Genomic DNA, 20,989 nt, shown 5'->3' with positions numbered 1-20,989 from the left:
AATCGAACTGTGAAAATACAGGTGGAGGAGTTTGCCTCTTCCAGATTTTTAGCAAACGGAGACTTTTTCAGGATTCTTTGGCCGTCTGCTGCACAGAGATGGATGACTGAGTTTTTTCTGAGTATTGTTTAAAAAGCTAGCGACACAGTAGTCGTGGCCGAGTGGTTAAGGCGATGGACTAGAAATCCATTGGGATTTTCCCGCCCAGGTTCGAATCCTGCCGACTACGATTCTCAGCATTTTTCATTCCATTTCACAATTTAACCAGTTCTCGACCAAACTGATCATGTGATAATTGGAATAACGTCCCACACCTTTCAAAACTGACATTTGTTCTCATTTTTATTAATCTGCAATATTCACGATACATCCGTTTAAAAAATCGCAACAATCAGTCAAAGTTGCGACAGTGATTCAGCCTGTCTATCCCTCGAGATGTCTAAGGCATCTGTGCATGCCCGTTGGTGCGTGTAAATTTTTGGTTATATGTGTCTCTGTGTCTGTCTATCTCTATTTTTGTCTCTGTGTATGTGCAACTGTCTGTGGAAATCATCACCATGAATTTGGAATGTCCTGGAACTTATAAAAAAGACTTGGGGAAAATAATACGGTTGTGAACTTTTGTATCGGCTTTGATTCAGTGGCAGCATTCTCGACTGAATCAGGAGTTTGTGTGTTCAAGTCGCACTCCTTGGACTTGAGCATATCATCTTGGCTAACACTCAAGTGCAGCACTTGGGGAATTTTGCAATGTTGAAGCTGTTGACTTTCGGATGAAATGTTAAATTGAAGCTCCGTCTGCACCCTCGGGTGGATATGAAAGGTCCCAGAGCATTACTCGAAACAGAGTAGGAGAGTTGCCCCCGTGTAAATATTACTAAAAATGTTCGTAAATGCTCACTAAAAGACTATGTGCATGTGTTTGTATGTGGGGTTGGGGTTGAAGCCCAGTTTGTCACAGAGACAGAATCCAAACTCTCACAGGGCCAGGATAACCGAGTGGTTATGTCGTTGGCCTTAACTTCAAAGAGTTTTCCACCGTGGGTTCTTCCCCACTCCTGGTTTCTATTTATTTTAACACAAATTTCCTCCCATTCTGATCAGTGATGTCGGATTTTCATCGGTTGAATCAACAATTTTCTGTAACTATGTGTCACTCTGAACCGATAATGAAATGAAATTGTGAAATGTATCTGTGTCGCTCGGTCTCTGCCTCTCTCTCTCTCTACACAGAGCTGTGTATGTGTTTGTATGTCTGAGTCTTTGTCTCTCTCAGTCTGACTCACTCTGTCTGTCCCTGTTTCTCCGTTTGTCTCAGTCTCTCAATCTGTCTCTTTCTCACGGTGCCCACGTCTGTTCCAATGGGATTCTCTCAGATTCTTTGTCTGACTGGCTCTCTCTTTCCCATCATTTCGGTCTGTCCATTTCTTTGCCTGTCTCTGTTAGTCCCTGCCTCTAACCTGAGAAGTATTTCCATCATTTTCTGTTTTAGTCTCTATCTCTTTCTCTCTATCTGTCTCTCTCCTTGTCACTGTCTTTATCATTGTCTTTCTCTCACTCTTTCCCTTTCTCTCATAATAGATCAAACACACAAATCTCTGTCTCTGTATGTGTTTGAGTCCTTTTCTCACCCAATCTGCCTCTCCTTCTCAGTCTCACACTTTCTGTCTCTCATTGCCTCTATCTCGGTGTCTGTCTCTCCCTGTTTGTCGGTTTGTCTCTGTCTCTCAATGTGTCGGTCGACTTCTCATGGTGTCCAGTTCTGTTCATAGATCGATTCTCCGACAGAGGAGCTATCCGTCAGTCCCTCGTTAGTGTAGTGGTGGGTATCCCCGCCTGTCACGCGGGAGACCGGGGTTCAATTCCCCGACGGGGAGGCAGATATTTCAAAATGTTGATTTTTACTTCTGTTTCTTGGTAGATACATATTAAAAATTCCAGAGCGAAATCGAACTGTGAAAATACAGGTAGAGGAGTTTGCCTCTTCCAGATTTTTAGCAAACGGAGACTTTTTCAGGATTCTTTGGCCGTCTGCTGCACAGAGATGGATGACTGAGTTTTATCTGAGTAACGTTTAAAAAGCCAGCGACACAGAAGTCGTGGCCGAGTGGTTAAGGCGATGGACTAGAAATCCATTGGGATTTTCCCGCGCAGGTTCGAATCCTGCCGACTACGATTCTCAGCATTTTTCATTCCATTTCACAATTTAACCAGTTCTCGACCAAACTGATCATGTGATAATTGGAATAACGTCCCACACCTTTCAACACTGACATTTGTTCTCATTTTATTAATCTGCAATATTCACGATACATCCGTTTAAAAAATCGCAACAATCAGTCAAAGTTGCGACAGTGATTCAGCCTGTCTATCCCTCGAGATGTCTAAGGCATCGGTGCATGCCCGTTGGTGCGTGTACATTTTTGGTTATATGTGTCTCTGTGTCTGTCTATCTCTATTTTTGTCTCTGTGTATGTGCAACTGTCTGTGGAAATCATCACCATGAATTTGGTATGTCCTGGAACTTATAAAAAAGACTTGGGGAAAATAATACGGTTGTGAACTTTTGTATCGGCTTTGGTTCAGTGGCAGCATTCTCGACTGAATCAGGAGTTTGTGTGTTCAAGTCGCACTCCTTGGACTTGAGCATATCATCTTGGCTAACACTCAAGTGCAGCACTTGGGGAATTTTGCAATGTTGAAGCTGTTGACTTTCGGATGAAATGTTAAATTGAAGCTCCGTCTGCACCCTCGGGTGGATATGAAAGGTCCCAGAGCATTACTCGAAACAGAGTAGGAGAGTTGCCCCCGTGTAAATATTACTAAAAATGTTCGTAAATGCTCACTAAAAGACTATGTGCATGTGTTTGTATGTGGGGTTGGGGTTGAAGCCCAGTTTGTCACAGAGACAGAATCCAAACTCTCACAGGGCCAGGATAACCGAGTGGTTATGTCGTTGGCCTTAACTTCAAAGGGTTTTCCACCGTGGGTTCTTCCCCACTCCTGGTTTCTATTTATTTTAACACAAATTTCCTCCCATTCTGATCAGTGATGTCGGATTTTCATCGGTTGAATCAACAATTTTCTGTAACTATGTGTCACTCTGAACCGATAATGAAATGAAATTGTGAAATGTATCTGTGTCGCTCGGTCTCTGCCTCTCTCTCTCTCTACACAGAGCTGTGTATGTGTTTGTATGTCTGAGTCTTTGTCTCTCTCAGTCTGACTCACTCTGTCTGTCCCTGTTTCTCCGTTTGTCTCAGTCTCTCAATCTGTCTCTTTCTCACGGTGCCCACGTCTGTTCCAATGGGATTCTCTCAGATTCTTTGTCTGACTGGCTCTCTCTTTCCCATCATTTCGGTCTGTCCATTTCTTTGCCTGTCTCTGTTAGTCCCTGCCTCTAACCTGAGAAGTATTTCCATCATTTTCTGTTTTAGTCTCTATCTCTTTCTCTCTATCTGTCTCTCTCCTTGTCACTGTCTTTATCATTGTCTTTCTCTCACTCTTTCCCTTTCTCTCATAATAGATCAAACACACAAATCTCTGTCTCTGTATGTGTTTGAGTCTTTTTCTCACCCAATCTGCCTCTCCTTCTCAGTCTCACACTTTCTGTCTCTCATTGTCTCTATCTCGGTGTCTGTCTCTCCCTGTTTGTCGGTTTGTCTCTGTCTCTCAATGTGTCTGTCGACTTCTCATGGTGTCCAGTTCTGTTCACAGCTCGATTCCTGCTCCGACAGAGCAGCTATCCGTCAGTTCCTCGTTAGTATAGTGGTGAGTATCCCCGCCTGTCACGCGGGAGACCGGGGTTCAATTCCCTGACGGGGAGGTAGATGTTTCAAAATGTTGATTTTTACTTCTGTTTCTTGGTAGATACATATTAAAAATTCCAGAGCGAAATCGAACTGTGAAAATACAGGTAGAGGAGTTTGCCTCTTCCAGATTTTTAGCAAACGGAGACTTTTTCAGGATTCTTTGGCCGTCTGCTGCACAGAGATGGATGACTGAGTTTTTTCTGAGTAACGTTTAAAAAGCCAGCGACACAGAAGTCGTGGCCGAGTGGTTAAGGCGATGGACTAGAAATCCATTGGGATTTTCCTGCGCAGGTTCGAATCCTGCCGACTACGATTCTCAGCATTTTTCATTCCATTTCACAATTTAACCAGTTCTCGACCAAACTGATCATGTGATAATTGGAATAACGTCCCACACCTTTCAACACTGACATTTGTTCTCATTTTATTAATCTGCAATATTCACGATACATCCGTTTAAAAAATCGCAACAATCAGTCAAAGTTGCGACAGTGATTCAGCCTGTCTATCCCTCGAGATGTCTAAGGCATCGGTGCATGCCCGTTGGTGCGTGTACATTTTTGGTTATATGTGTCTCTGTGTCTGTCTATCTCTATTTTTGTCTCTGTGTATGTGCAACTGTCTGTGGAAATCATCACCATGAATTTGGTATGTCCTGGAACTTATAAAAAAGACTTGGGGAAAATAATACGGTTGTGAACTTTTGTATCGGCTTTGGTTCAGTGGCAGCATTCTCGACTGAATCAGGAGTTTGTGTGTTCAAGTCGCACTCCTTGGACTTGAGCATATCATCTTGGCTAACACTCAAGTGCAGCACTTGGGGAATTTTGCAATGTTGAAGCTGTTGACTTTCGGATGAAATGTTAAATTGAAGCTCCGTCTGCACCCTCGGGTGGATATGAAAGGTCCCAGAGCATTACTCGAAACAGAGTAGGAGAGTTGCCCCCGTGTAAATATTACTAAAAATGTTCGTAAATGCTCACTAAAAGACTATGTGCATGTGTTTGTATGTGGGGTTGGGGTTGAAGCCCAGTTTGTCACAGAGACAGAATCCAAACTCTCACAGGGCCAGGATAACCGAGTGGTTATGTCGTTGGCCTTAACTTCAAAGGGTTTTCCACCGTGGGTTCTTCCCCACTCCTGGTTTCTATTTATTTTAACACAAATTTCCTCCCATTCTGATCAGTGATGTCGGATTTTCATCGGTTGAATCAGCAATTTTCTGTAACTATGTGTCACTCTGAACCGATAATGAAATGAAATTGTGAAATGTATCTGTGTCGCTCGGTCTCTGCCTCTCTCTCTCTCTACACAGAGCTGTGTATGTGTTTGTATGTCTGAGTCTTTGTCTCTCTCAGTCTGACTCACTCTGTCTGTCCCTGTTTCTCCGTTTGTCTCAGTCTCTCAATCTGTCTCTTTCTCACGGTGCCCACGTCTGTTCCAATGGGATTCTCTCAGATTCTTTGTCTGACTGGCTCTCTCTTTCCCATCATTTCGGTCTGTCCATTTCTTTGCCTGTCTCTGTTAGTCCCTGCCTCTAACCTGAGAAGTATTTCCATCATTTTCTGTTTTAGTCTCTATCTCTTTCTCTCTATCTGTCTCTCTCCTTGTCACTGTCTTTATCATTGTCTTTCTCTCACTCTTTCCCTTTCTCTCATAATAGATCAAACACACAAATCTCTGTCTCTGTATGTGTTTGAGTCTTTTTCTCACCCAATCTGCCTCTCCTTCTCAGTCTCACACTTTCTGTCTCTCGTTGTCTCTATCTCGGTGTCTGTCTCTCCCTGTTTGTCGGTTTGTCTCTGTCTCTCAATGTGTCTGTCGACTTCTCATGGTGTCCAATTCTGTTCACAGCTCGATTCCTGCTCCGACAGAGCAGCTATACGTCAGTTCCTCGTTAGTGTAGTGGTGAGTATCCCCGCCTGTCACGCGGGAGACCGGGGTTCAATTCCCCGACGGGGAGGCAGATGTTTCAAAATGTAGATTTTTACTTCTGTTTCTTGGTAGATACATATTAAAAATTCCAGAGCGAAATCGAACTGTGAAAATACATGTGGAGGAGTTTGCCTCTTCCAGATTTTTAGCAAACGGAGGCTTTTTCAGGATTCTTTGGCCGTCTGCTGCACAGAGATGGACGACTGAGTTTTTTCTGAGTAACGTTTAAAAAGCCAGCGACACAGTAGTCGTGGCCGAGTGGTTAAGGCGATGGACTAGAAATCCATTGGGATTTTCCCGCGCAGGTTCAAATCCTGCCGACTACGATTCGCAGCATTTTTCGTTCCATTTCACAATGTGACCAGTTCTCTACCAAACTGATCATGTTATAATTGGAATAACGTCCCACACCTTTCAACACTGACATTTGTTCTCATTTTTATTAATCTGCAATATTCACGATACATCCGATTAAAAAATCGCAACAATCAGTCAAAGTTGCGACACTGATTCAGCCTGTCTATCCCTCGAGATGTCTAAGGCAGCTGTGCATGCCCGTTGGTGCGTGTAAATTTTTGGTTATGTGTGTCTCTGTGTCTGTCTATCTCTATTTTTGTCTCTGTGTATGTGCAACTGTCTGTGGAAATCATCACCATGAATTTGGTATGTCCTGGAACTTATAAAAAAGACTTGGGGAAAATAATACGGTTGTGAACTTTTGTATCGGCTTTGGTTCAGTGGCAGCATTCTCGACTGAATCAGGAGTTTGTGTCTTCAAGTCGCACTCCTTGGACTTGAGCATATCATCTTGGCTAACACTCAAGTGCAGCACTTGTGGAATTTTGCAATGTTAAAGCTGTTGACTTTCGGATGAAATGTTAAATTGAAGCTCCGTCTGCACCCTCGGCTGGATATGAAAGGTCCCAGAGCATTACTCGAAACAGAGTAGGAGAGTTGCCCCCGTGTCAATATTCCTCAAAATGTTCGTAAATGCTCACTAAAAGACTATGTGCATGTGTTTGTATGTGGGGTTGGTGTTGAAGCCCAGTTTGTCACAGAGACAGAATCCAAGCTCTCACAGGGCCAGGATAACCGAGTGGTTATGTCGTTGGCCTTAAACTTCAAAGGGGTTTCCACCGTGGGTTCTTCCCCACTTCTGGTTTCTATTTATTTTAACACAGATTTCCTCCCATTCTGATCAGTGATGTCCGATTTTCATCGGTTGAATCAACAATTTTCTGTAACTATGTGTCACTCTGAACCGATAATGAAATGAAATTGTGAAATGTATCTGTGTCGCTCGGTCTCTGCCTCTCTCTCTCTCTACACAGAGCTGTGTATGTGTTTGTATGTCTGAGTCTTTGTCTCTCTCAGTCTGACTCACTCTGTCTGTCCCTGTTTCTCCGTTTGTCTCAGTCTCTCAATCTGTCTCTTTCTCACGGTGCCCACGTCTGTTCCAATGGGATTCTCTCAGATTCTTTGTCTGACTGGCTCTCTCTTTCCCATCATTTCGGTCTGTCCATTTCTTTGCCTGTCTCTGTTAGTCCCTGCCTCTAACCTGAGAAGTATTTCCATCATTTTCTGTTTTAGTCTCTATCTCTTTCTCTCTATCTGTCTCTCTCCTTGTCACTGTCTTTATCATTGTCTTTCTCTCACTCTTTCCCTTTCTCTCATAATAGATCAAACACACAAATCTCTGTCTCTGTATGTGTTTGAGTCTTTTTCTCACCCAATCTGCCTCTCCTTCTCAGTCTCACACTTTCTGTCTCTCATTGTCTCTATCTCGGTGTCTGTCTCTCCCTGTTTGTCGGTTTGTCTCTGTCTCTCAATGTGTCTGTCGACTTCTCATGGTGTCCAGTTCTGTTCACAGCTCGATTCCTGCTCCGACAGAGCAGCTATCCGTCAGTTCCTCGTTAGTATAGTGGTGAGTATCCCCGCCTGTCACGCGGGAGACCGGGGTTCAATTCCCCGACGGGGAGGTAGATGTTTCAAAATGTTGATTTTTACTTCTGTTTCTTGGTAGATACATATTAAAAATTCCAGAGCGAAATCGAACTGTGAAAATACAGGTAGAGGAGTTTGCCTCTTCCAGATTTTTAGCAAACGGAGACTTTTTCAGGATTCTTTGGCCGTCTGCTGCACAGAGATGGATGACTGAGTTTTTTCTGAGTAACGTTTAAAAAGCCAGCGACACAGTAGTCGTGGCCTAGTGGTTAAGGCGATGGACTAGAAATCCATTGGAATGTTCCCGCGCAGGTTCGAATCCTGCCGACTACGATTCTCAGCATTTTTCATTACATTTCACAATTTAACCAGTTCTCGACCAAACTGATCATGTGATAATTGGAATAACGTCCCACACCTTTCAACACTGACATTTGTTCTCATTTTTTTAATCTGCAATATTCACGATACATCCGTTTAAAAAATCGCAACAATCAGTCAAAGTTGCGACAGTGATTCAGCCTGTCTATCCCTCGAGATGTCTAAGGCATCGGTGCATGCCCGTTGGTGCGTGTACATTTTTGGTTATATGTGTCTCTGTGTCTGTCTATCTCTATTTTTGTCTCTGTGTATGTGCAACTGTCTGTGGAAATCATCACCATGAATTTGGTATGTCCTGGAACTTATAAAAAAGACTTGGGGAAAATAATACGGTTGTGAACTTTTGTATCGGCTTTTGTTCAGTGGCAGCATTCTCGACTGAATCAGGAGTTTGTGTGTTCAAGTCGCACTCCTTGGACTTGAGCATATCATCTTGGCTAACACTCAAGTGCAGCACTTGGGGAATTTTGCAATGTTGAAGCTGTTGACTTTCGGATGAAATGTTAAATTGAAGCTCCGTCTGCACCCTCGGGTGGATATGAAAGGTCCCAGAGCATTACTCGAAACAGAGTAGGAGAGTTGCCCCCGTGTAAATATTACTAAAAATGTTCGTAAATGCTCACTAAAAGACTATGTGCATGTGTTTGTATGTGGGGTTGGGGTTGAAGCCCAGTTTGTCACAGAGACAGAATCCAAACTCTCACAGGGCCAGGATAACCGAGTGGTTATGTCGTTGGCCTTAACTTCAAAGGGTTTTCCACCGTGGGTTCTTCCCCACTCCTGGTTTCTATTTATTTTAACACAAATTTCCTCCCATTCTGATCAGTGATGTCGGATTTTCATCGGTTGAATCAGCAATTTTCTGTAACTATGTGTCACTCTGAACCGATAATGAAATGAAATTGTGAAATGTATCTGTGTCGCTCGGTCTCTGCCTCTCTCTCTCTCTACACAGAGCTGTGTATGTGTTTGTATGTCTGAGTCTTTGTCTCTCTCAGTCTGACTCACTCTGTCTGTCCCTGTTTCTCCGTTTGTCTCAGTCTCTCAATCTGTCTCTTTCTCACGGTGCCCACGTCTGTTCCAATGGGATTCTCTCAGATTCTTTGTCTGACTGGCTCTCTCTTTCCCATCATTTCGGTCTGTCCATTTCTTTGCCTGTCTCTGTTAGTCCCTGCCTCTAACCTGAGAAGTATTTCCATCATTTTCTGTTTTAGTCTCTATCTCTTTCTCTCTATCTGTCTCTCTCCTTGTCACTGTCTTTATCATTGTCTTTCTCTCACTCTTTCCCTTTCTCTCATAATAGATCAAACACACAAATCTCTGTCTCTGTATGTGTTTGAGTCTTTTTCTCACCCAATCTGCCTCTCCTTCTCAGTCTCACACTTTCTGTCTCTCATTGTCTCTATCTCGGTGTCTGTCTCTCCCTGTTTGTCGGTTTGTCTCTGTCTCTCAATGTGTCTGTCGACTTCTCATGGTGTCCAGTTCTGTTCACAGCTCGATTCCTGCTCCGACAGAGCAGCTATCCGACAGAGCAGCTATCCGTCAGTCCCTCGTTAGTGTAGTGGTGAGTATCCCCGCCTGTCACGCGGGAGACCGGGGTTCAATTCCCCGACGGGGAGGAAGATGTTTTAAAATGTTGATTTTTACTTCTGTTTCTTGGTAGATACATATTAAAAATTCCAGAGCGAAATCGAACTGTGAAAATACAGGTAGAGGAGTTTGCCTCTTCCAGATTTTTAGCAAACGGAGACTTTTTCAGGATTCTTTGGCCGTCTGCTGCACAGAGATGGATGACTGAGTTTTTTCTGAGTAACGTTTAAAAAGCCAGCGACACAGTAGTCGTGGCCTAGTGGTTAAGGCGATGGACTAGAAATCCATTGGAATGTTCCCGCGCAGGTTCGAATCCTGCCGACTACGATTCTCAGCATTTTTCATTACATTTCACAATTTAACCAGTTCTCGACCAAACTGATCATGTGATAATTGGAATAACGTCCCACACCTTTCAACACTGACATTTGTTCTCATTTTTTTAATCTGCAATATTCACGATACATCCGTTTAAAAAATCGCAACAATCAGTCAAAGTTGCGACAGTGATTCAGCCTGTCTATCCCTCGAGATGTCTAAGGCATCGGTGCATGCCCGTTGGTGCGTGTACATTTTTGGTTATATGTGTCTCTGTGTCTGTCTATCTCTATTTTTGTCTCTGTGTATGTGCAACTGTCTGTGGAAATCATCACCATGAATTTGGTATGTCCTGGAACTTATAAAAAAGACTTGGGGAAAATAATACGGTTGTGAACTTTTGTATCGGCTTTTGTTCAGTGGCAGCATTCTCGACTGAATCAGGAGTTTGTGTGTTCAAGTCGCACTCCTTGGACTTGAGCATATCATCTTGGCTAACACTCAAGTGCAGCACTTGGGGAATTTTGCAATGTTGAAGCTGTTGACTTTCGGATGAAATGTTAAATTGAAGCTCCGTCTGCACCCTCGGGTGGATATGAAAGGTCCCAGAGCATTACTCGAAACAGAGTAGGAGAGTTGCCCCCGTGTAAATATTACTAAAAATGTTCGTAAATGCTCACTAAAAGACTATGTGCATGTGTTTGTATGTGGGGTTGGGGTTGAAGCCCAGTTTGTCACAGAGACAGAATCCAAACTCTCACAGGGCCAGGATAACCGAGTGGTTATGTCGTTGGCCTTAACTTCAAAGGGTTTTCCACCGTGGGTTCTTCCCCACTCCTGGTTTCTATTTATTTTAACACAAATTTCCTCCCATTCTGATCAGTGATGTCGGATTTTCATCGGTTGAATCAGCAATTTTCTGTAACTATGTGTCACTCTGAACCGATAATGAAATGAAATTGTGAAATGTATCTGTGTCGCTCGGTCTCTGCCTCTCTCTCTCTCTACACAGAGCTGTGTATGTGTTTGTATGTCTGAGTCTTTGTCTCTCTCAGTCTGACTCACTCTGTCTGTCCCTGTTTCTCCGTTTGTCTCAGTCTCTCAATCTGTCTCTTTCTCACGGTGCCCACGTCTGTTCCAATGGGATTCTCTCAGATTCTTTGTCTGACTGGCTCTCTCTTTCCCATCATTTCGGTCTGTCCATTTCTTTGCCTGTCTCTGTTAGTCCCTGCCTCTAACCTGAGAAGTATTTCCATCATTTTCTGTTTTAGTCTCTATCTCTTTCTCTCTATCTGTCTCTCTCCTTGTCACTGTCTTTATCATTGTCTTTCTCTCACTCTTTCCCTTTCTCTCATAATAGATCAAACACACAAATCTCTGTCTCTGTATGTGTTTGAGTCTTTTTCTCACCCAATCTGCCTCTCCTTCTCAGTCTCACACTTTCTGTCTCTCATTGTCTCTATCTCGGTGTCTGTCTCTCCCTGTTTGTCGGTTTGTCTCTGTCTCTCAATGTGTCTGTCGACTTCTCATGGTGTCCAGTTCTGTTCACAGCTCGATTCCTGCTCCGACAGAGCAGCTATCCGACAGAGCAGCTATCCGTCAGTCCCTCGTTAGTGTAGTGGTGAGTATCCCCGCCTGTCACGCGGGAGACCGGGGTTCAATTCCCCGACGGGCAGGAAGATGTTTTAAAATGTTGATTTTTACTTCTGTTTCTTGGTAGATACATATTAAAAATTCCAGAGCGAAATCGAACTGTGAAAATACAGGTAGAGGAGTTTGCCTCTTCCAGATTTTTAGCAAACGGAGACTTTTTCAGGATTCTTTGGCCGTCTGCTGCACAGAGATGGATGACTGAGTTTTTTCTGAGTAACGTTTAAAAAGCCAGCGACACAGTAGTCGTGGCCGAGTGGTTAAGGCGATGGACTAGAAATCCATTGGGATTTTCCCGCGCAGGTTCGAATCCTGCCGACTACGATTCTCAGCATTTTTCATTCCATTTCACAATTTAACCAGTTCTCGACCAAACTGATCATGTGATAATTGGAATAACGTCCCACACCTTTCAACACTGACATTTGTTCTCATTTTTATTAATCTGCAATATTCACGATACATCCGTTTAAAAAATCGCAACAATCAGTCAAAGTTGCGACAGTGATTCAGCCTGTCTATCCCTCGAGATGTCTAAGGCATCTGTGCATGCCCGTTGGTGCGTGTAAATTTTTGGTTATATGTGTCTCTGTGTCTGTCTATCTCTATTTTTGTCTCTGTGTATGTTCAACTGTCTGTGGAAATCATCACCATGAATTTGGTATGTCTGGAACTTATAAAAAAGACTTGGGGAAAATAATACGGTTGTGAACTTTTGTATCGGCTTTGGTTCAGTGGCAGCATTCTCGACTGAATCAGGAGTTTGTGTGTTCAAGTCGCACTCCTTGGACTTGAGCATATCATCTTGGCTAACACTCAAGTGCAGCACTTGGGGAATTTTGCAATGTTGAAGCTGTTGACTTTCGGATGAAATGTTAAATTGAAGCTCCGTCTGCACCCTCGGGTGGATATGAAAGGTCCCAGAGCATTACTCGAAACAGAGTAGGAGAGTTGCCCCCGTGTAAATATTACTAAAAATGTTCGTAAATGCTCACTAAAAGACTATGTGCATGTGTTTGTATGTGGGGTTGGGGTTGAAGCCCAGTTTGTCACAGAGACAGAATCCAAACTCTCACAGGGCCAGGATAACCGAGTGGTTATGTCGTTGGCCTTAACTTCAAAGGGTTTTCCACCGTGGGTTCTTCCCCACTCCTGGTTTCTATTTATTTTAACACAAATTTCCTCCCATTCTGATCAGTGATGTCCGATTTTCATCGGTTGAATCAACAATTTTCTGTAACTATGTGTCACTCTGAACCGATAATGAAATGAAATTGTGAAATGTATCTGTGTCGCTCGGTCTCTGCCTCTCTCTCTCTCTACACAGAGCTGTGTATGTGTTTGTATGTCTGAGTCTTTGTCTCTCTCAGTCTGACTCACTCTGTCTGTCCCTGTTTCTCCGTTTGTCTCAGTCTCTCAACCTGTCTCTTTCTCACGGTGCCCACGTCTGTTCCAATGGGATTCTCTCAGATTCTTTGTCTGACTGGCTCTCTCTTTCCCATCATTTCGGTCTGTCCATTTCTTTGCCTGTCTCTGTTAGTCCCTGCCTCTAACCTGAGAAGTATTTCCATCATTTTCTGTTTTAGTCTCTATCTCTTTCTCTCTATCTGTCTCTCTCCTTGTCACTGTCTTTATCATTGTCTTTCTCTCACTCTTTCCCTTTCTCTCATAATAGATCAAACACACAAATCTCTGTCTCTGTATGTGTTTGAGTCTTTTTCTCACCCAATCTGCCTCTCCTTCTCAGTCTCACACTTTCTGTATCTCATTGTCTCTATCTCGGTGTCTGTCTCTCCCTGTTTGTCGGTTTGTCTCTGTCTCTCAATGTGTCTGTCGACTTCTCATGGTGTCCAGTTCAGTTCACAGCTCGATTCCTGCTCCGACAGAGCAGCTATCCGTCAGTTCCTCGTTAGTGTAGTGGTGTGTATCCCCGCCTGTCACGCGGGAGACCGGGGTTCAATTCCCCGACGGGGAGGCAGATGTTTTAAAATGTTGATTTTTACTTCTGTTTCTTGGTAGATACATATTAAAAATTCCAGAGCGAAATCGAACTGTGAAAATACAGGTAGAGGAGTTTGCCTCTTCCAGATTTTTAGCAAACGGAGACTTTTTCAGGATTCTTTGGCCGTCTGCTGCACAGAGATGGATGACTGAGTTTTTTCTGAGTAACGTTTAAAAAGCCAGCGACACAGTAGTCGTGGCCGAGTGGTTAAGGCGATGGACTAGAAATCCCTTGGGATTTTCCCGCGCAGGTTCGAATCCTGCCGACTACGATTCTCAGCATTTTTCATTCCATTTCACAATTTAACCAGTTCTCGACCAAACTGATCATGTGATAATTGGAATAACGTCCCACACCTTTCAACACTGACATTTGTTCTCATTTTTATTAATCTGCAATATTCACGATACATCCGTTTAAAAAATCGCAACAATCAGTCAAAGTTGCGACAGTGATTCAGCCTGTCTATCCCTCGAGATGTCTAAGGCATCTGTGCATGCCCGTTGGTGCGTGTAAATTTTTGGTTATATGTGTCTCTATGTCTGTCTATCTCTATTTTTTCTCGGTGTATGTGCAACTGTCTGTGGAAATCATCACCATGAATTTGGTATGTCCTGGAACTTATAAAAAAGACTTGGGGAAAATAATACGGTTGTGAACTTTTGTATCGGCTTTGGTTCAGTGGCAGCATTCTCGACTGAATCAGGAGTTTGTGTGTTCAACTCGCACTCCTTGGACTTGAGCATATCATCTTGGCTAACACTCAAGTGCAGCACTTGGGGAATTTTGCAATGTTGAAGCTGTTGACTTTCGGATGAAATGTTAAATTGAAGCTCCGTCTGCACCCTCGGGTGGATATGAAAGGTCCCAGAGCATTACTCGAAACAGAGTAGGAGAGTTGCCCCCGTGTAAATATTACTAAAAATGTTCGTAAATGCTCACTAAAAGACTATGTGCATGTGTTTGTATGTGGGGTTGGGGTTGAAGCCCAGTTTGTCACAGAGACAGAATCCAAACTCTCACAGGGCCAGGATAACCGAGTGGTTATGTCGTTCGCCTTAACTTCAAAGGGTTTTCCACCGTGGGTTCTTCCCCACTCCTGGTTTCTATTTATTTTAACACAAATTTCCTCCCATTCTGATCAGTGATGTCCGATTTTCATCGGTTGAATCAACAATTTTCTGTAACTTTGTGTCACTCTGAACCGATAATGAAATGAAATTGTGAAATGTATCTGTGTCGCTCGGTCTCTGCCTCTCTCTCTCTCTACACAGAGCTGTGTATGTGTTTGTATGTCTGAGTCTTTGTCTCTCTCAGATCTGACTCACTCTGTCTGTCACTGTTTCTCCGTTTGTCTCAGTCTCTCAATCTGTCTCTTTCTCACGGTGCCCACGTCTGTTCCAATGGGATTCTCTCAGATTCTTTGTCTGACTGGCTCTCTCTTTCCCATCATTTCGGTCTGTCCATTTCTTTGCCTGTCTCTGTTAGTCCCTGCCTCTAACCTGAGAAGTATTTCCATCATTTTCTGTTTTAGTCTCTATCTCTTTCTCTCTATCTGTCTCTCTCCTTGTCACTGTCTTTATCATTGTCTTTCTCTCACTCTTTCCCTTTCTCTCATAATAGATCAAACACACAAATCTCTGTCTCTGTATGTGTTTGAGTCTTTTTCTCACCCAATCTGCCTCTCCTTCTCAGTCTCACACTTTCTGTATCTCATTGTCTCTATCTCGGTGTCTGTCTCTCCCTGTTTGTCGGTTTGTCTCTGTCTCTCAATGTGTCTGTCGACTTCTCATGGTGTCCAGTTCTGTTCACAGCTCGATTCCTGCTCCGACAGAGCAGCTATCCGTCAGTTCCTCGTTAGTGTAGTGGTGTGTATCCCCGCCTGTCACGCGGGAGACCGGGGTTCATTTCCCCGACGGGGAGGCAGATGTTTTAAAATGTTGATTTTTACTTCTGTTTCTTGGTAGATACATATTAAAAATTCCAGAGCGAAATCGAACTGTGAAAATACAGGTAGAGGAGTTTGCCTCTTCCAGAGTTTTAGCAAACGGAGACTTTTTCAGGATTCTTTGGCCGTCTGCTGCACAGAGATGGATGACTGAGTTTTTTCTGAGTAACGTTTAAAAAGCCAGCGACACAGTAGTCGTGGCCGAGTGGTTAAGGCGATGGACTAGAAATCCATTGGGATTTTCCCGCGCAGGTTCGAATCCTGCCGACTACGATTCTCAGCATTTTTCATTCCATTTCACAATTTAACCAGTTCTCGACCAAACTGATCATGTGATAATTGGAATAACGTCCCACACCTTTCAACACTGACATTTGTTCTCATTTTTATTAATCTGCAATATTCACGATACATCCGTTTAAAAAATCGCAACAATCAGTCAAAGTTGCGACAGTGATTCAGCCTGTCTATCCCTCGAGATGTCTAAGGCATCTGTGCATGCCCGTTGGTGCGTGTAAATTTTTGGTTATATGTGTCTCTGTGTCTGTCTATCTCTATTTTTGTCTCTGTGTATGTTCAACTGTCTGTGGAAATCATCACCATGAATTTGGTATGTCCTGGAACTTATAAAAAAGACTTGGGGAAAATAATACGGTTGTGAACTTTTGTATCGGCTTTGGTTCAGTGGCAGCATTCTCGACTGAATCAGGAGTTTGTGTGTTCAACTCGCACTCCTTGGACTTGAGCATATCATCTTGGCTAACACTCAAGTGCAGCACTTGGGGAATTTTGCAATGTTGAAGCTGTTGACTTTCGGATGAAATGTTAAATTGAAGCTCCGTCTGCACCCTCGGGTGGATATGAAAGGTCCCAGAGCATTACTCGAAACAGAGTAGGAGAGTTGCCCCCGTGTAAATATTACTAAAAATGTTCGTAAATGCTCACTAAAAGACTATGTGCATGTGTTTGTATGTGGGGTTGGGGTTGAAGCCCAGTTTGTCACAGAGACAGAATCCAAACTCTCACAGGGCCAGGATAACCGAGTGGTTATGTCGTTCGCCTTAACTTCAAAGGGTTTTCCACCGTGGGTTCTTCCCCACTCCTGGTTTCTATTTATTTTAACACAAATTTCCTCCCATTCTGATCAGTGATGTCCGATTTTCATCGGTTGAATCAACAATTTTCTGTAACTATGTGTCACTCTGAACCGATAATGAAATGAAATTGTGAAATGTATCTGTGTCGCTCGGTCTCTGCCTCTCTCTCTCTCTACACAGAGCTGTGTATGTGTTTGTATGTCTGAGTCTTTGTCTCTCTCAGTCTGACTCACTCTGTCTGTCCCTGTTTCTCCGTTTGTCTCAGTCTCTCAATCTGTCTCTTTCTCACGGTGCCCACGTCTGTTCCAATGGGATTCTCTCAGATTCTTTGTCTGACTGGCTCTCTCTTTCCCATCATTTCGGTCTGTCCATTTCTTTGCCTGTCTCTGTTAGTCCCTGCCTCTAACCTGAGAAGTATTTCCATCATTTTCTGTTTTAGTCTCTATCTCTTTCTCTCTATCTGTCTCTCTCCTTGTCACTGTCTTTATCATTGTCTTTCTCTCACTCTTTCCCTTTCTCTCATAATAGATCAAACACACAAATCTCTGTCTCTGTATGTGTTTGAGTATTTTTCTCACCCAATCTGCCTCTCCTTCTCAGTCTCACACTTTCTGTCTCTCATTGTCTCTATCTCGGTGTCTGTCTCTCCCTGTTTGTCGGTTTGTCTCTGTCTCTCAATGTGTCTGTCGACTTCTCATGGTGTCCAGTTCTGTTCACAGCTCGATTCCTGCTCCGACAGAGCAGCTATCCGTCAGTTCCTCGTTAGTGTAGTGGTGAGTATCCCCGCCTGTCACGCGGGAGACCGGGGTTCAATTCCCCGACGGGGAGGAAGATGTTTTAAAATGTTGATTTTTACTTCTGTTTCTTGGTAGATACATATTAAAAATTCCAGAGCGAAATCGAACTGTGAAAATACAGGTAGAGGAGTTTGCCTCTTCCAGATTTTTAGCAAACGGAGACTTTTTCAGGATTCTTTGGCCGTCTGCTGCACAGAGATGGATGACTGAGTTTTTTCTGAGTAACGTTTAAAAAGCCAGCGACACAGTAGTCGTGGCCGAGTGGTTAAGGCGATGGACTAGAAATCCATTGGGATTTTCCCGCGCAGGTTCGAATCCTGCCGACTACGATTCTCAGCATTTTTCATTCCATTTCACAATTTAACCAGTTCTCGACCAAACTGATCATGTGATAATTGGAATAACGTCCCACACCTTTCAACACTGACATTTGTTCTCATTTTTATTAATCTGCAATATTCACGATACATCCGTTTAAAAAATCGCAACAATCAGTCAAAGTTGCGACAGTGATTCAGCCTGTCTATCCCTCGAGATGTCTAAGGCATCTGTGCATGCCCGTTGGTGCGTGTAAATTTTTGGTGATATGTGTCTCTGTGTCTGTCTATCTCTATTTTTGTCTCTGTGTATGTTCAACTGTCTGTGGAAATCATCACCATGAATTTGGTATGTCTGGAACTTATAAAAAAGACTTGGGGAAAATAATACGGTTGTGAACTTTTGTATCGGCTTTGGTTCAGTGGCAGCATTCTCGACTGAATCAGGAGTTTGTGTGTTCAACTCGCACTCCTTGGACTTGAGCATATCATCTTGGCTAACACTCAAGTGCAGCACTTGGGGAATTTTGCAATGTTGAAGCTGTTGACTTTCGGATGAAATGTTAAATTGAAGCTCCGTCTGCACCCTCGGGTGGATATGAAAGGTCCCAGAGCATTACTAGAAACAGAGTAGGAGAGTTGCCCCCGTGTAAATATTACTAAAAATGTTCGTAAATGCTCACTAAAAGACTATGTGCATGTGTTTGTATGTGGGGTTGGGGTTGAAGCCCAGTTTGTCACAGAGACAGAATCCAAACTCTCACAGGGCCAGGATAACCGAGTGGTTATGTCGTTGGCCTTAACTTCAAAGGGTTTTCCACCGTGGGTTCTTCCCCACTCCTGGTTTCTATTTATTTTAACACAAATGTCCTCCCATTCTGATCAGTGATGTCCGATTTTCATCGGTTGAATCAACAATTTTCTGTAACTATGTGTCACTCTGAACCGATAATGAAATGAAATTGTGAAATGTATCTGTGTCGCTCGGTCTCTGCCTCTCTCTCTCTCTACACAGAGCTGTGTATGTGTTTGTATGTCTGAGTCTTTGTCTCTCTCAGTCTGACTCACTCTGTCTGTCCCTGTTTCTCCGTTTGTCTCAGTCTCTCAATCTGTCTCTTTCTCACGGTGCCCACGTCTGTTCCAATGGGATTCTCTCAGATTCTTTGTCTGACTGGCTCTCTCTTTCCCATCATTTCGGTCTGTCCATTTCTTTGCCTGTCTCTGTTAGTCCCTGCCTCTAACCTGAGAAGTATTTCCATCATTTTCTGTTTTAGTCTCTATCTCTTTCTCTCTATCTGTCTCTCTCCTTGTCACTGTCTTTATCATTGTCTTTCTCTCACTGTTTCCCTTTCTCTCATAATAGATCAAACACACAAATCTCTGTCTCTGTATGTGTTTGAGTCTTTTTCTCACCCAATCTGCCTCTCCTTCTCAGTCTCACACTTTCTGTATCTCATTGTCTCTATCTCGGTGTCTGTCTCTCCCTGTTTGTCGGTTTGTCTCTGTCTCTCAATGTGTCTGTCGACTTCTCATGGTGTCCAGTTCAGTTCACAGCTCGATTCCTGCTCCGACAGAGCAGCTATCCGTCAGTTCCTCGTTAGTGTAGTGGTGAGTATCCCCGCCTGTCACGCGGGAGACCGGGGTTCAATTCCCCGACGGGGAGGCAGATGTTTTAAAATGTTGATTTTTACTTCTGTTTCTTGGTAGATACATATTAAAAATTCCAGAGCGAAATCGAACTGTGAAAATACAGGTAGAGGAGTTTGCCTCTTCCAGATTTTTAGCAAACGGAGACTTTTTCAGGATTCTTTGGCCGTCTGCTGCACAGAGATGGATGACTGAGTTTTTTCTGAGTAACGTTTAAAAAGCCAGCGACACAGTAGTCGTGGCCGAGTGGTTAAGGCGATGGACTAGAAATCCATTGGGATTTTCCCGCGCAGGTTCAAATCCTGCCGACTACGATTCTCAGCATTTTTCATTCCATTTCACAATTTAACCAGTTCTCGACCAAACTGATCATGTGATAATTGGAATAACGTCCCACACCTTTCAACACTGACATTTGTTCTCATTTTTATTAATCTGCAATATTCACGATACATCCGTTTAAAAAATCGCAACAATCAGTCAAAGTTGCGACAGTGATTCAGCCTGTCTATCCCTCGAGATGTCTAAGGCATCTGTGCATGCCCGTTGGTGCGTGTAAATTTTTGGTTATATGTGTCTCTGTGTCTGTCTATCTCTATTTTTGTCTCTGTGTATGTGCAACTGTCTGTGGAAATCATCACCATGAATTTGGTATGTCCTGGAACTTATAAAAAAGACTTGGGGAAAATAATACGGTTGTGAACTTTTGTATCGGCTTTGGTTCAGTGGCAGCATTCTCGACTGAATCAGGAGTTTGTGTGTTCAACTCGCACTCCTTGGACTTGAGCATATCATCTTGGCTAACACTCAAGTGCAGCACTTGGGGAATTTTGCAATGTTGAAGCTGTTGACTTTCGGATGAAATGTTAAATTGAAGCTCCGTCTACACCCTCGGGTGGATATGAAAGGTCCCAGAGCATTACTCGAAACAGAGTAGGAGAGTTGCCCCCGTGTAAATATTACTAAAAATGTTCGTAAATGCTCACTAAAAGACTATGTGCATGTGTTTGTATGTGGGGTTGGGGTTGAAGCCCAGTTTGTCACAGAGACAGAATCCAAACTCTCACAGGGCCAGGATAACCGAGTGGTTATGTCGTTCGCCTTAACTTCAAAGGGTTTTCCACCGTGGGTTCTTCCCCACTCCTGGTTTCTATTTATTTTAACACAAATTTCCTCCCATTCTGATCAGTGATGTCCGATTTTCATCGGTTGAATCAACAATTTTCTGTAACTATGTGTCACTCTGAACCGATAATGAAATGAAATTGTGAAATGTATCTGTGTCGCTCGGTCTCTGCCTCTCTCTCTCTCTACACAGAACTGTGTATGTGTTTGTATGTCTGAGTCTTTGTCTCTCTCAGTCTGACTCACTCTGTCTGTCCCTGTTTCTCCGTTTGTCTCAGTCTCTCAATCTGTCTCTTTCTCACGGTGCCCACGTCTGTTCCAATGGGATTCTCTCAGATTCTTTGTCTGACTGGCTCTCTCTTTCCCATCATTTCGGTCTGTCCATTTCTTTGCCTGTCTCTGTTAGTCCCTGCCTCTAACCTGAGA

At 43.4% G+C, this 20,989-nt stretch overlaps 18 non-coding genes across 18 annotated transcripts; all 18 read left to right on the top strand.

The window, feature by feature from the left end:
* Nucleotides 1–147: 147 nt before the first annotated feature.
* On the top strand, nucleotides 148–229 carry trnas-aga (transfer RNA serine (anticodon AGA)). Its single transcript has one exon. It is a non-coding gene; the product is annotated as a tRNA-Ser (tRNA).
* Nucleotides 230–2,093: 1,864 nt separating this feature from the next.
* trnas-aga (transfer RNA serine (anticodon AGA)) lies at nucleotides 2,094–2,175 on the top strand. The gene has a single exon. It is a non-coding gene; the product is annotated as a tRNA-Ser (tRNA).
* Nucleotides 2,176–3,754: 1,579 nt separating this feature from the next.
* On the top strand, nucleotides 3,755–3,826 carry trnad-guc (transfer RNA aspartic acid (anticodon GUC)). The gene has a single exon. It is a non-coding gene; the product is annotated as a tRNA-Asp (tRNA).
* A 216-nt stretch (nucleotides 3,827–4,042) lies between these two features.
* trnas-aga (transfer RNA serine (anticodon AGA)) lies at nucleotides 4,043–4,124 on the top strand. The gene has a single exon. It is a non-coding gene; the product is annotated as a tRNA-Ser (tRNA).
* A 1,579-nt stretch (nucleotides 4,125–5,703) lies between these two features.
* On the top strand, nucleotides 5,704–5,775 carry trnad-guc (transfer RNA aspartic acid (anticodon GUC)). Its single transcript has one exon. It is a non-coding gene; the product is annotated as a tRNA-Asp (tRNA).
* Nucleotides 5,776–5,991: 216 nt separating this feature from the next.
* trnas-aga (transfer RNA serine (anticodon AGA)) lies at nucleotides 5,992–6,073 on the top strand. Its single transcript has one exon. It is a non-coding gene; the product is annotated as a tRNA-Ser (tRNA).
* A 1,581-nt stretch (nucleotides 6,074–7,654) lies between these two features.
* trnad-guc (transfer RNA aspartic acid (anticodon GUC)) lies at nucleotides 7,655–7,726 on the top strand. Its single transcript has one exon. It is a non-coding gene; the product is annotated as a tRNA-Asp (tRNA).
* Nucleotides 7,727–7,942: 216 nt separating this feature from the next.
* On the top strand, nucleotides 7,943–8,024 carry trnas-aga (transfer RNA serine (anticodon AGA)). Its single transcript has one exon. It is a non-coding gene; the product is annotated as a tRNA-Ser (tRNA).
* A 1,594-nt stretch (nucleotides 8,025–9,618) lies between these two features.
* Nucleotides 9,619–9,691, top strand: trnad-guc (transfer RNA aspartic acid (anticodon GUC)). Its single transcript has one exon. It is a non-coding gene; the product is annotated as a tRNA-Asp (tRNA).
* Nucleotides 9,692–9,907: 216 nt separating this feature from the next.
* On the top strand, nucleotides 9,908–9,989 carry trnas-aga (transfer RNA serine (anticodon AGA)). The gene has a single exon. It is a non-coding gene; the product is annotated as a tRNA-Ser (tRNA).
* A 1,883-nt stretch (nucleotides 9,990–11,872) lies between these two features.
* trnas-aga (transfer RNA serine (anticodon AGA)) lies at nucleotides 11,873–11,954 on the top strand. The gene has a single exon. It is a non-coding gene; the product is annotated as a tRNA-Ser (tRNA).
* A 1,579-nt stretch (nucleotides 11,955–13,533) lies between these two features.
* On the top strand, nucleotides 13,534–13,605 carry trnad-guc (transfer RNA aspartic acid (anticodon GUC)). The gene has a single exon. It is a non-coding gene; the product is annotated as a tRNA-Asp (tRNA).
* Nucleotides 13,606–13,821: 216 nt separating this feature from the next.
* Nucleotides 13,822–13,903, top strand: trnas-aga (transfer RNA serine (anticodon AGA)). The gene has a single exon. It is a non-coding gene; the product is annotated as a tRNA-Ser (tRNA).
* A 1,868-nt stretch (nucleotides 13,904–15,771) lies between these two features.
* trnas-aga (transfer RNA serine (anticodon AGA)) lies at nucleotides 15,772–15,853 on the top strand. Its single transcript has one exon. It is a non-coding gene; the product is annotated as a tRNA-Ser (tRNA).
* Nucleotides 15,854–17,433: 1,580 nt separating this feature from the next.
* On the top strand, nucleotides 17,434–17,505 carry trnad-guc (transfer RNA aspartic acid (anticodon GUC)). Its single transcript has one exon. It is a non-coding gene; the product is annotated as a tRNA-Asp (tRNA).
* A 216-nt stretch (nucleotides 17,506–17,721) lies between these two features.
* trnas-aga (transfer RNA serine (anticodon AGA)) lies at nucleotides 17,722–17,803 on the top strand. Its single transcript has one exon. It is a non-coding gene; the product is annotated as a tRNA-Ser (tRNA).
* Nucleotides 17,804–19,382: 1,579 nt separating this feature from the next.
* On the top strand, nucleotides 19,383–19,454 carry trnad-guc (transfer RNA aspartic acid (anticodon GUC)). The gene has a single exon. It is a non-coding gene; the product is annotated as a tRNA-Asp (tRNA).
* A 216-nt stretch (nucleotides 19,455–19,670) lies between these two features.
* Nucleotides 19,671–19,752, top strand: trnas-aga (transfer RNA serine (anticodon AGA)). The gene has a single exon. It is a non-coding gene; the product is annotated as a tRNA-Ser (tRNA).
* The last annotated feature ends 1,237 nt before the right edge of the window (nucleotides 19,753–20,989 follow it).

Source organism: Pristiophorus japonicus, unplaced genomic scaffold, assembly GCF_044704955.1.
Source record: "Pristiophorus japonicus isolate sPriJap1 unplaced genomic scaffold, sPriJap1.hap1 HAP1_SCAFFOLD_685, whole genome shotgun sequence".
NCBI lineage: Eukaryota > Metazoa > Chordata > Chondrichthyes > Pristiophoridae > Pristiophorus > Pristiophorus japonicus.
This window is presented reverse-complemented; position numbering and strand designations above follow the sequence as displayed.